The 12,489-nt window shown below is 32.2% G+C and overlaps 1 pseudogene; it reads left to right on the top strand.

The window, feature by feature from the left end:
• Window positions 1–9,175: 9,175 nt before the first annotated feature.
• Window positions 9,176–12,466, top strand: LOC129300925 (uncharacterized; annotated as a pseudogene).
• Window positions 12,467–12,489: the final 23 nt, after the last annotated feature.

The raw sequence follows: 12,489 nt of genomic DNA, 5'->3' as shown, positions 1-12,489 counted from the left end.
AATCTCATTAAAATTTATAGAAATTTTTTTATTATTAATAAATTTATATAAATTACTAAATTATTTTTGTTAAAAATAAATGATTTATAAATTTTATTTAAATATTCACAATTTTTTTTCTCATATTTGTAAGAATGCAATAACAAATAAGATAGTTAACATGCGAAATTAAAATTTATTGTTACATTGACGCAAATATAAGAATAAAAGTTATAAATATTTAACTAAAACTTATGAATAATTTATTTTTAATAAAAAATAATTTAATAATTTATATAAATTTATTAATTATAAAAAATTTTTTAAAAATTTTAAAAAAATTATGACATTTTAAATGATTAAATTATCATTTATATATTTTAAAGAGATTTTATTATTAGTATATTAACCTAACTTTGTGCCCCCACGTATTGGTTTGCTAACACGCGCACGCTCATTGATTAATTGCATGCCAATTAGCATAACCCGGACCCTTTTTAACACCTAATCTGCATTACTAATTAATTGGATTAGATGCTTGAATTGAAAGCAGCTCAGCCAAGAACGTCCTATTCCTTAATCGCCGACCGCTCATATGCAGCGCTTCATCTAGAGTGACGCGGCCACAAATGAATAACACAGGCAGCAAGAAAACGCCCCGCGAGAATCATCTTCCCGTTTTACCCTTTTCTTGACTCCTGCATCTGATTTCCTTCCCACCGAAAAATGTCATCAAATTCTGCGATTCTGTCCCCTCCGCAAACCCTACTTGCTCTCTTATTCCAAATAGCGCGTTCGGACATTAATTCCCGTGTTCTCTGTCTCTATCACACTTATTTTCTTTTTTTAAAAAAATTAAAATCAGATTATATAAGCCCCATATCTATGCACACAGCATAACGCAATCACAATGCAAATAAATTTACTAGCTAGCTACTCCTCTGTTACTATATATAAAAGGCTTTTTAGATTTTTTTATCCTTAACTATAAAAAATTGTTAACATATTTTTTTTAATGAATGGGCCATTATATTTTTTATTAAATATAAAAAAAATAAATATTTTCATTAATTTAATTTAAAAAATTATTTTTTAAAATAATTAAGAGTAAATTTAAAATATTATTATATTTTTAATTAGATAATTAATTTTTATTAATTTACATGATTCATTTAAACATATTTTATATATACATAGGGACGGATTGTAAGAAGCAGCAGCAGCCCACAAGAAAGCCCCAAAATTTCCAAGAGGCTTCTTTGTGGTGAGGTATGGGCGAGCATGTCATTAGCTTTTTTTTTTTTTTTTTGACCAAACATGTCATTGGCTTTGAAAGGGACGTGCTGTTTTCTTTTTCTTTTTGTTTTTTTCCTTTTTTTATTTTTTGAAACGTCCTATGAAGAAAGGCAGAGGACACGGTTTCAAACAGTAATTAAGTAATTAACGCAGCGCGATCAAGAAGAAAAAGAAAAAAACCTGAAACAATGTCGCAAAATATTGATATGAAAGGCTTCACACAGTCATAATATAATATGCAGTGGATATAATATATTTTTTCCATTAAAAAATATAAAGTATTTTTAATTAAATTTTACTCCAATAAAATAATATATATTTTTAAACTAACCGTATTTTTTTGTATTTACTCTTATTTAATAGAACATTTCACTCTAAAAAAATAAAGTGATTCATTTAACAGGAACACTTTAAAAAAAGTAAATGATTACATCTTAAAAAATTAAAATATTTTATATTTTTAAACATTTAATCTCTAAAAAATGCTTTATATTTTTAAATGGAAGGAGTATTTCTTAAATCTTAACATAATAAATCTTAATAGATATAAAGAGAATAAATCTCAAGAACTAAATACCACATTGGAAGATCTACAAACTTTCACAGAGCTAGTAAGTCCTTACCCTTTTTGTTCTTGTTTTCTCTTTTCCCCAAATTATATATTATATTAATTTAGTTTAGTCGTCAACATATGAGAGTACACACACATGTAAGAGTCTATAACTAACGACGTAAGTTCATTATACATACATACATACATACATACATACATACATACATACATACATATATATATATATATATATATCCGTCGTTTTAGGTTTGTGTTTGAAACTATTTTTCATCTTCAAAAGTACCTAGGCTCACGGGACAGTGCTTGGAGAAACCCAGACCCTGCAGATAGATCAACGAACGCATGACTATTGAGAGAGAAGCGTATTCAGAGGGGGAACGAGGCAGGAGTGATTATTGTGAGTGGTATAATGTTTATGTACATTGTTTTGTTCTTTTCATGAAGGTTGTTTTGTATGAAGTGGAATCTAGTATCCCCACATATAACAAATAATAGTTCAGATAAAACTCATAAAAAAGCCGTTGATCTGTTGCCTTTATCACTCCCATGTTTATATTTTTTACGGAACATCATTCCAGTTTTTTAAATTGAGGTTTTGTTGTCATGTTCTTTTTAATTTGCTAGATAGAAATAATCAAATCAATGAAAAATAAAATAAAATATTAACAGACACAATAAAGAATTTGAAGCATGGGATCGCGATCGATGTATATGTAACCAAAATTATCATATCTAATGTGAAAATTGATATAGAAGAAAACGGGTAGTGTTGGGGAAAAGAACAACGGAAGTTAATAGCTAGTGAGGTTTTTTTTTAATTACAATTAACAAATAAAATAAATTGATAAAATTAATTCAAAGCTGAAATTTTAACTGAACTGGACCTTTAAAAATATTTTCTCAATTTCCACCTTTTTTTTCTTAATAACACCCGATGCGATTATGTCCTTGGGTCGTGTTTTCTTTTTGCTCCGCGTTTCTTTTAACCGTTTTGGATTAAGTGAGTGCTATAGTTCTCCGTGACACGATAATCGAACAGTTGTTATATATTGATACTAAAAAACTATTAAATCTTAAATTTTTTGAGAGAATAGCATATGTAATAAGTATTCTGAATGTGAAGGTTGTTCTGAATTTTTGAATTTAAATGTATTTTTAATAATTTTTAAGTGTTAATGAAATTGATGACTGCAATTAAAGCACTTATTGAATAAATTCAAGGCACTCGTTGAATTCAGATATTTAACTTAATTGTGAGTTGTATGATAAGCTCCAGTTGCGTCAGTTTCAAATTAATTAACAAAGTTATAATATAGCCAACCAAGATTGAATCCCACAAAGAGTTGATATTGTAAAATTTTAATAGTTAAAAACACTAATAAAATAGAAAGGTAAAGGTTTGTTCAAGTTATCTAACACCAATTAATGCTATCACTAATTTTTATTTTATGTTATCATTTTAATCGAAATAAATAGAGCAAAATGAATGTGTAAAAAATGTGTGTATAAAATCAATGATATAGAATTTCTTAAGATGATTTAGTTACCTAATCTTTGCTTCAAGTTAGCTTCAAATTTTGATTTTAATTTTAATTTCTCTATAATTAATTGGGTTAAAAGTATCAAGAATTTCCTAAGTTGAATATCAAGTCACTTATCATTATTAGGTTCAGAAAACCTTTGTAAAACAATTCTTATTGAACAACCCAATATTTATGGATTCAAACTCGCGTCCACAAAAGCCTTATATATAGACATCTAAACTAACTAATGACAGACAAATATGGGTAATGGGCTTTTGTATATTAAATCCCAAACACCACATAGATATGACTAGGGTCAATATTCCAGGCCAAATTTGATGGGCCAGCCTAAACTCGCCCTAAAAATATTTGGATCGGATTTGACTGTATGAACTTTTTTAAAAGAGTAGGATATTCAAAGTCCGATTTGAATTGAGCTTGATTCGAATAAATTTGACCATTGAAATTTACAACTCCATAAAGTATAAAGTTGTTAATTTTGGCAACCCTGACAAGTCCGCCAAACTCGTCAGAAAACAGAAAAAGTTAGGGCTAGGTTTTTCTATATGAACTTTTTTAAGAGGGTAGGAGGATACTTCAAGCTCAATTCTATAAGAACGGTTCAAATTAACTTGACCCACTCGAATTATTAGCTCTGGATATGACATAATACCTATGTGACTCGATCCCTTTCAAGTTGGGGTTGAACAAATTGAACTCAACTTGGCTAACATTTTTTTAAAAAAATATCATCGCCGAGCGCTCTAATCAATATCTCTCTTGCTTGTTGATTATGTGATCTCACATGTAAGAGGTTAATTAATTTCTATTGTAGCTTCTCACACACAAAATGGCTGTCAATCTTGATGTGCCTCTTGCATTAATGGAAGACAAGGTTTGGATGCTATATGGATAGCAACCTTGTTATCACAGTAAATATTGGTAGGAGCTAATATGAACACCCAAATCAAACAAGAGACTTGTAATCCACATAACTTCTGCTATCACAATCACTAAGGCTTGATATTCTACCTTAGCCAATGATCGAAAACTAGTGTTATTTTCTTTGGTTCTTCAGAACATCAAAAGTTAAATGCAAATTCTGCTTCATTGAAGTAGATATGGGCTGTGGCCCAGTCATTCACATACTTGCAAGTAAATCCAACATATATTTTCTTTGATTAAAAATTATGCCTCCATTAGATTTAGCTACTCCCAACCTTAAGAAGTTTCTCAAAACTCCTAAATATTTGATTTAAAAATTATTATGCAAGTGTCTCTTTATTTCATTTATTCCTTCTAAACTACTTCCTAAACACACACAGATATGATATAATACCCATATGACTTAATATTATTAGCATGACAAGTGGAGCTCATGGGTGTGTCCATCTTTGAGAGAAGGAAGAAGTCTAGACACTCATGGAAAGCTTCATCAAGTCCAATGGCAGAGTAAGGATCTTGAGTCAGGAGGTGTGAAACAATTTAATAAAAAATTAATAGTTTTAAAAATAATAATAATTATACTAGGACAAAAAATATAATAACATAAATAGTTTTAATTATCATCATTTTTTATTTTTAAAAAATATATTGAACAGATTAATATAAATTTTTATTGTAAATATGCTCTTCATATATTATCTAGATTATTAAAATATTATATATTGAATAAGCTTTTGAGCCTAAATATTTTACATTTAATTCAAAGGGTATAAAATATCAAGAATAGAGAGTGCAAAGTTATAAATTTTATATGCCTCACTTATAATTTTTCTCAAAGTGAGAGGGTGCTCCACCACTAATCAAGTCTACATCTAAGCTCCAAATTCACAAAGACATGGTAGTAGCAGGAGAGGAATTTCACACAGCAGAATTTTGAGCAAATTAGAACAAGTTTCCTAAGGTTTTGATACAGACAAAGAGAGAAAGACAACGATGAGGCAATGGCTTTAAAAAAAGCTCCGAGTATGGTATCTAACCATGGTAATACTAACATGGTTATTTTTATTGATTGTGAAATTTTGGCTAATTGTGTTGCAGAAAAGAAGGTAGATTTGTGTGAATGGAAGAGCTAGACGATTGTTGCTGATGTCTTGCACATGCTTGAAGGACTGAAGAATGTTTCAGTTTGATTAATTTGTTCCCAGAACATTGAACGGAACTATTGATTGGCAGCAGTAAATGCTTCAAATGTCATGTGTCCGTGGAATTGGATGGCAAACACCCCCTTCCCTCTTGCAAAGCTTTTGTTTGATGATGGCTTGAGAAGGAAGAATCTAGATGGAGGCTGTGATGTTAGGAGTGGCATTGGTTGACTGTATTCTAATATTGTTATGTTTTCTTGCTTGCTTCTGCTTTCCTTTTGACTTTATTGCTGGAGTTTTCTATTTTGTTTGTGTTTTGTGTTTGTTGAGAGATGCGTCCTAAACAACATCCAACTAAGCTCTTGAAAAGTTAGTTCTAAAAATGATGCTAAGCTGCACAATGGACAAAATTGCTAAGAGCCTAAGACCATTTTGGCCAAGCAGAAACACTGTATGTTTGTGTGTAAGGTCTTAAAGTGAAGTGAGGTGAGTGTCTGTCAAAGGATGTATGTGTGTATATAAAATATTTATGAGAAGTTATTTAAATGCTTGAAAAATAAAACTAACAAAGAAAAGAGTTCATAAATCAAAATAAAAACTAAATTATATGTATGCATAATGAATGATAATGCAACAAGTTGGAAATAAATTTGAAAAAGAAATAAAAAGAAAAATTAGAAATTAATAAGCTTGTCCTTGGGCTCCTATTTCTATTTCACTTATATCTTGAATAATTGGATCATAAAAAATCTTATCCAAATGGCCAATTTTGAGCAGTCCAAATTAATCATTTCAAAATTAACATTACTTATACTTTTACACCAAAATTTCTCAAAATTACAAATTAAATCCAATAAATTCAAATGATACCCAAAATACTTAAAATACTCAAAACAAGCGTTAAAAATTAAAAATAAAAAGAATAAAAATAATGCAAATAATGTATTTATTATTTCGACTCGGAAAAGCACGAATTTTTTTGGCTCCAACACCAACCCAAATGAAATTTTGTAGTTTTTAAGAATTGAAATATATTTTCAAGCAAAGATAAATGCATAACAAGTAAAGTTCCTTATTTATTTAACTCATATTTACTTTGTCTAATGTTTTATGCCCCACACTTGTGGAACAAATACATGTATATTTCTGGTCAAGTAAGTAACAGGGAAAAAAAAAAATCGACCACCTATCTATTTGTTTTTTTATTTATTTATTATTGTTTTGAAACTTTCTTGCGTGTTTCTTTATTAAGGTTTTTCGCCTGTATCTGCACCCACATTACGTGGCTTTTTCATTTGTCGGTCGGACGTCCCCAAAGGGACATGGCCTTTTCGTTTTGGAAACCTTTAACTTCCTATTCCCGACCTCAATTCAATCAAAGGGAGCATATTTGTGAATTCAAAAATAATTGTTTTATTATTTCGATATCAGTAATTATTTAATTACTTTTTAACTAACATCTTTTGCAATAAATTAAGTAGACGTCCCAAAACTTGAACGTCACTTGCCCTTTTTTTTTGGGACCCCTAGCGTCACTTTCATGGGTTATATTTTCAATATGAATGCATGGAGTTAATGTGTTGATCACAAAAAAATGATACATTAATATCTCTTTAAGACACTAATTAATAAACATTAACAATGAATCAATGTATTCAATGAATATTTATAGAAAAATACTATTACTCCCTCCATTTTATTTATAGAAGAAGAAACTAATACTTTTAGTTTGTATTTTTATATAAATAAAATCATATTTTTAATAGACATTTATTACAAACTTTTTAAATTACTCCTCATAATAAAATTATTTACAGTCATAAAAATAATTAATGAAGGTTTGATTTAAAATAATTAAATAAAGGGTATATTATAGTCTAATTTTTTATTTTTCATACATAATTAATATAGTTAACTGATTTTCTTAAATATAATTTTTCTTTTACAAATAAAAAACAGAGGGAGCACTTATTGCCAACAGCCAACACTCATAATTCAAAGAAAATCACTGTTAAAGTCATCAAAAATGATCTAATTAATAAAAGGATAAATTAGCTCACTAGTTGAAAAAAAATTATATGCCTAAAAAAATATCAATCAATATGGTTGATTTTATGATATTCAAAAAATTTATCATTAATATATGAGATTTTTATTATTGAAAATTTGACAATTTACAAAGGGTTTCTCATTAATATACATGGATATATCATTAACAAATAAAATAAATTAATTATATATAAAAATAATAAATATTAGACTATTTACTTAGTTTGATTTTACTATATAAGCTATATTTGCAAAAGGCTCTTAATAAAAACATAAGTCATTTCAATGAGGATGCGAATTCAAATTTCATTACTAATTTAAAAATTGATTAATAGACAAACTTTGAGCATCTTTGTGAACAGTTTTTGCTCGTCAGAGTGGTTCCGCTTTATCGAAGGCTGTTAAACCAACTCGCTTAAATACATTTTCAAATAACAAGAAATTATTAAGATAAATTATAAATTAACTTTCACGATATATTCAAATTTTGTAATTTTCTATTAAATTAAAATATATTCCAAATCAAGTATTTTGAAAGACAAGAGAACACCTTGATTATCATGAATTAAGAAAGTTAGTTAAATTAATTATTAAGTAATTATTATCAAAACATGTGAGAGATAAAATAACATGAAATTTTATACACGCATATATATATTTTGAACATGAAATTTTATATTGAAGATCACAATTCACAATGAAAAAAAAGCAGCTTCGGGCTGGGAAGTAAATGATATAAAGCAAGCGACAAATAAAGGCCGAACCGGCTAATTTTGTTGAATATATGAGCCAACGAATCATATGGACCGAAAAGAGTGTGAACTTTCACCCTCCACACCTTATGAATTTAAACAGAAATCGGAGGCGTAAACTTTCAATTTATAAAAACCTCAGCGCTTGTCAACAGATGCAAGCCCCTCCCTCGCATAACGGTTCTCAGAATCCCATGCCTCCAAGCAATCCATTGAGATTAGTTCAAACCCAAGTCGCTGACATGTACTTTTCCTCCCTAGTTTTTTGCTCCCAAATCCCTTCCTATTAGGTCACATTTCAACCTCCTCTTAATCCCATTCTACATGTGATCCTTGATCCTTCCTCTTTTACTGGTGCAAGGTCCCCTTCTCTTCTCCTTCTTTTCAAACGCCGAATCACCCCTCTCCATGACTTCCTCTGTTTTGCTTCTATTGGAATGAACTCCCGCTCATGGATTTATTCCTTCACTGCCTCCGCCATATTTCTGTTGCTAACCCTCTTCTTTCACTCTGACTATGGCCTTCCCGCAGGGTTTTTGCACCGAAGGATGGTTCTTTTTTCTGGTTATTTTGGGGTCTTCCTCTCCTACCTCTCGCAAGCTCTGTTCTGGGTATTCGCCAGAATTTTCATGAGGTTTTTTATTCAGTTTCCGCTTTACCAACGTGTTTCCATATTCATTAACTCTTCAATTAATCGGTTTTTCTGTTTTGTTTCTTTACGCTGGCAGATATTTCGGTCCTGGAGCGATTAATTCAGCTCGTTCTGCAACACTCTCCTATGACTCAAAATTTTCCGGGCCAGAATCAGATGCTGGAGTAGGGTATTCTTATTCTTCCAGAGATAAAGAGTCGAATTCTGAAAGCTTCGAGGATGGTACTGATGCTCTTCCAGAGGAAGTGATTTGATCTATTCTAATGATTCCCGGCCAGAAACAGAGCCCGAAATAGGGTGTTCTGAAATTATGGACGACACGAAAATGTCGGTATTGAAAAAGAGAGGACACGCCGAAACTGGTTTTCAAGTTCCAATATCAGAATTGGAAACCCATTGAAGAATCAACGAAAGCAACGGTGACAACTTTCATCTTGTTAACAACCCGGATGCAGCATCTTCAAGCGCGAGCAAGTGTGAGTTCATCTCAGGCAAAAGTGCCCGCCATTTCTTGGAGGAACCCGAGGTTTCGATTCTCACTGTCAGGGAATTATTTGTTCAATCGAATGATGGGTCCTTGGAAAATAAAGAAATCCAGAATTTTGGGTTCCTTCCTGAGAGTGAAGGACGGGACGTCCTTGAACACAAGGCTGAGAAGCTCAAACCTAGGCCATATGTAAAAGCAATGGAACAGCCTGAATCTGGGAAAAATCAAGTGGAGAATCCACATATTTCTGCCATTGATGTTTTTCAAATTTAGGGCCGTGAATCAAATTCGAAGAGTTCAAATATTAATTCTTTGATCGATAGTCAATTATCGGACTCAGACTTGGGAACCACTGTTAAGCTTGACAAGTCAGGAAACCAAGACGATGAAAATGCTGGGTTAACAGAAGAAGATATGGTCTTAGAGGGGGATAGTTGGTCAGATAATTTAGATGTCGGGTACGAGCCGGATGATTTGATGGAGAAGATAAAGACTTAATGGAAGAGCTTCAAAAATTAGAAGAGGCTCAGGAAACAGAAGCTGTCAGGTAATGACAAAGTCAGCTCCAAAGCCGAAGAATTTGGTGACAAAGAAAAACGGCCCATTGATTGTCCGATGGATTCTGCCAAACCCAATTTGCAGAGCTCAATAGGTTCGGATCTTGAGGACTCCAACAGGTTTGACACGCTATGGGAGCATCAGGATTTGATAGAGCAGCTGAAGATGGAGCTGAAGAAGGTGAAAGCCACGGGCCTTCCGACCATCCTCGAGGATTCTGAGTTTCCGAGGATAGTGGAAGACCTGAAGCCATGGAAAATCGAGGAGAAATTCCAGCCTGGCACTAGTACGACCAACGAGGTTCCCAAATTCTACAAGAGTTACAGAGAACGCATGAGAAAATTCGATATCTTGAATTACCAAAAATGTGCGCCATAGGTTAGTAATTTCTTGCCGTTATTTAATATTCTGATTTAATTTTCACTCTCAGTGCTGAGTCTTCCTTTTTTGGGTTCTGGTTCTTCCCTGTTCTTTCTAAACACGCTTTTGATATTTCATACGAAATTTCTTCAGCACTTTCTGTCTTTATATATAAAATTTTTTAATTAAATTTACATGTCAATAAAAATTTATTATTTAATTAAACTCAGAAAAAATATAATAATTTTTAATTTTATTTTTAATAATATCATAATTAAGATGATGATGATGGTAAAAAAACATATAATTAATACTCTATTCCACTTCTCAAGACAATAATAAAATTATTTAATTACTTAAAATATATTATCATTTTATATTTAGAATAAAATAAATTTTTAAAAAATATTTATATATATAAAAAGACAGAAGGAATCGAGCCTGTGCTTGATTAGTGAATGATCAATTCATTCATCAACGCCACACCCCTCATCTAAGTCATTAAAACTAGTATATTAGGTCAGGACCCACTATATCTGAGATTGGTGAACACTGGGAAAACATGAACTACCTAAATATACGTGGAAGTAAGTCACGGCTAGACTTTTCGTTTTCTTTTCTTTCTGGTAGACCCGGTATCAGCAATTTTTTTTAATCCTAGGCGGATGTATTTTTTTTTTTTGGTACAGCAATTAATTTGATGTATTTGGAAGTAACATCCCACCGTTCTCGTATGAAAATAATCCCTTGAATTGGAGAGATAGTTCATCTACTTTTATGCAGTCCGTTTTTATTTTGTTTGGCACTCCAGAAAAGATTGGTTGGATTGTAGTTTCAAACCATAAATGGTGGCCTACTGCAGCAGATACGACTAGTCCCACCAATTATGAATATTAATAGTCTTCAATTGCACACGGATCTCCACATAAGTTCTAGGTCTTGTTTTTTGATCAAAATACCAAGTTTTTACAGAGACATTTATGTTCAGGAAAGTATGCCCACCGTCTTTCTTTATGTTTCCTTAAATGACCCCATGTAGAGTGAAGTATTTGTACCTAACGAGAAAGTTTCTATTTCTTATGTTTTCTGCGTCATATCGTTTGGACCCTTCTCAAAAAGAAAATCAGTCCCTACTACAATGATCTAGCACTGATGTTAATGCTCCACCCAATCGTTCTATGACCTTATAATCTTTTCTTACCGAGCAAGACACTTTGACATGCCATTTTTTGTTGTAAATTCTAAGTGGCCTTCGCATTTTGCTTAGTGATTAAGAATTCAAAACGACAAAGCATGGCGCTAAAGTTTCAAATGTTTTTGCAGATTTTTTGCAGTCAAAGGAGCCAATACAATCATTTTCAAGCCCGCATGACATCTACGGCAACGATCATGTCCCAACTTTCACAGAGCTTTCACCTTTCCAGACGCAAAAAATCTGAGACAGATCCCACGAAGAAGTTCGTCAGAGAGCTGTACAGTGATCTGGAAACGATTTATGTGGGTCAGCTCAGCCTGTCCTGGGAATTCCTTCAGTGGGAATACGAGAAGGCCCTGGAGCTATGGGATTCTGACCAGTACGGCACACGAAGGTTCAATGAGGTGGCCGCGCGAATTTCAGCAATTTCAAGTTTTGCTTCAAAGATTTATAGAGAACGAGCCTTTCCAAGGCCCACGAGTTGAGAATTACGTCAGAGAAATCGTCGCGCCATGAAGAATCTTCTTCAAGTTCCTGTAATAAGAGGTGAGCAACTTCGGAAGTCTACTGTAAAGTGCTTGTGTCTTTATTCTAATTGAATTGGAATTTAGTGCTCAACTGGGGCAACCCCACCGACACCGATCGATGGCGTCCTTCTGAGCTTGAGCAATGTGGGGGACTACAAAATTCACATATAAGACAGACATTTATAATAAATAGAGCCATTACTGCGGGCAGAGGACAAACACAAAGGATAAGAAGAAAACGAGAAAAAGAGATTCAGATAACGATGCCATCACAAGTGACATGTTAGTGGAAATCCTAGAGGAATCAATTAGAATGATTTGGCGTTTCATTAGGGCGGATAAAGATGCATGTAACCTGACACTCAAAGGTGTAAAAGAGAATCCAAACAGAGCTCCAAGACCCTGCAGATTCAGGATTCTAGCACAAGTCCGAGCAGGGCTTCAGAAGGT

Source organism: Prosopis cineraria, unplaced genomic scaffold, assembly GCF_029017545.1.
Source record: "Prosopis cineraria cultivar Desert tree isolate PC_DT_omini unplaced genomic scaffold, ASM2901754v1 PC1813, whole genome shotgun sequence".
Lineage (NCBI taxonomy): Eukaryota > Viridiplantae > Streptophyta > Magnoliopsida > Fabales > Fabaceae > Prosopis > Prosopis cineraria.
Note: the sequence above shows the minus strand (reverse complement) of the source record. Positions and strands in the feature narration are given on the sequence as shown.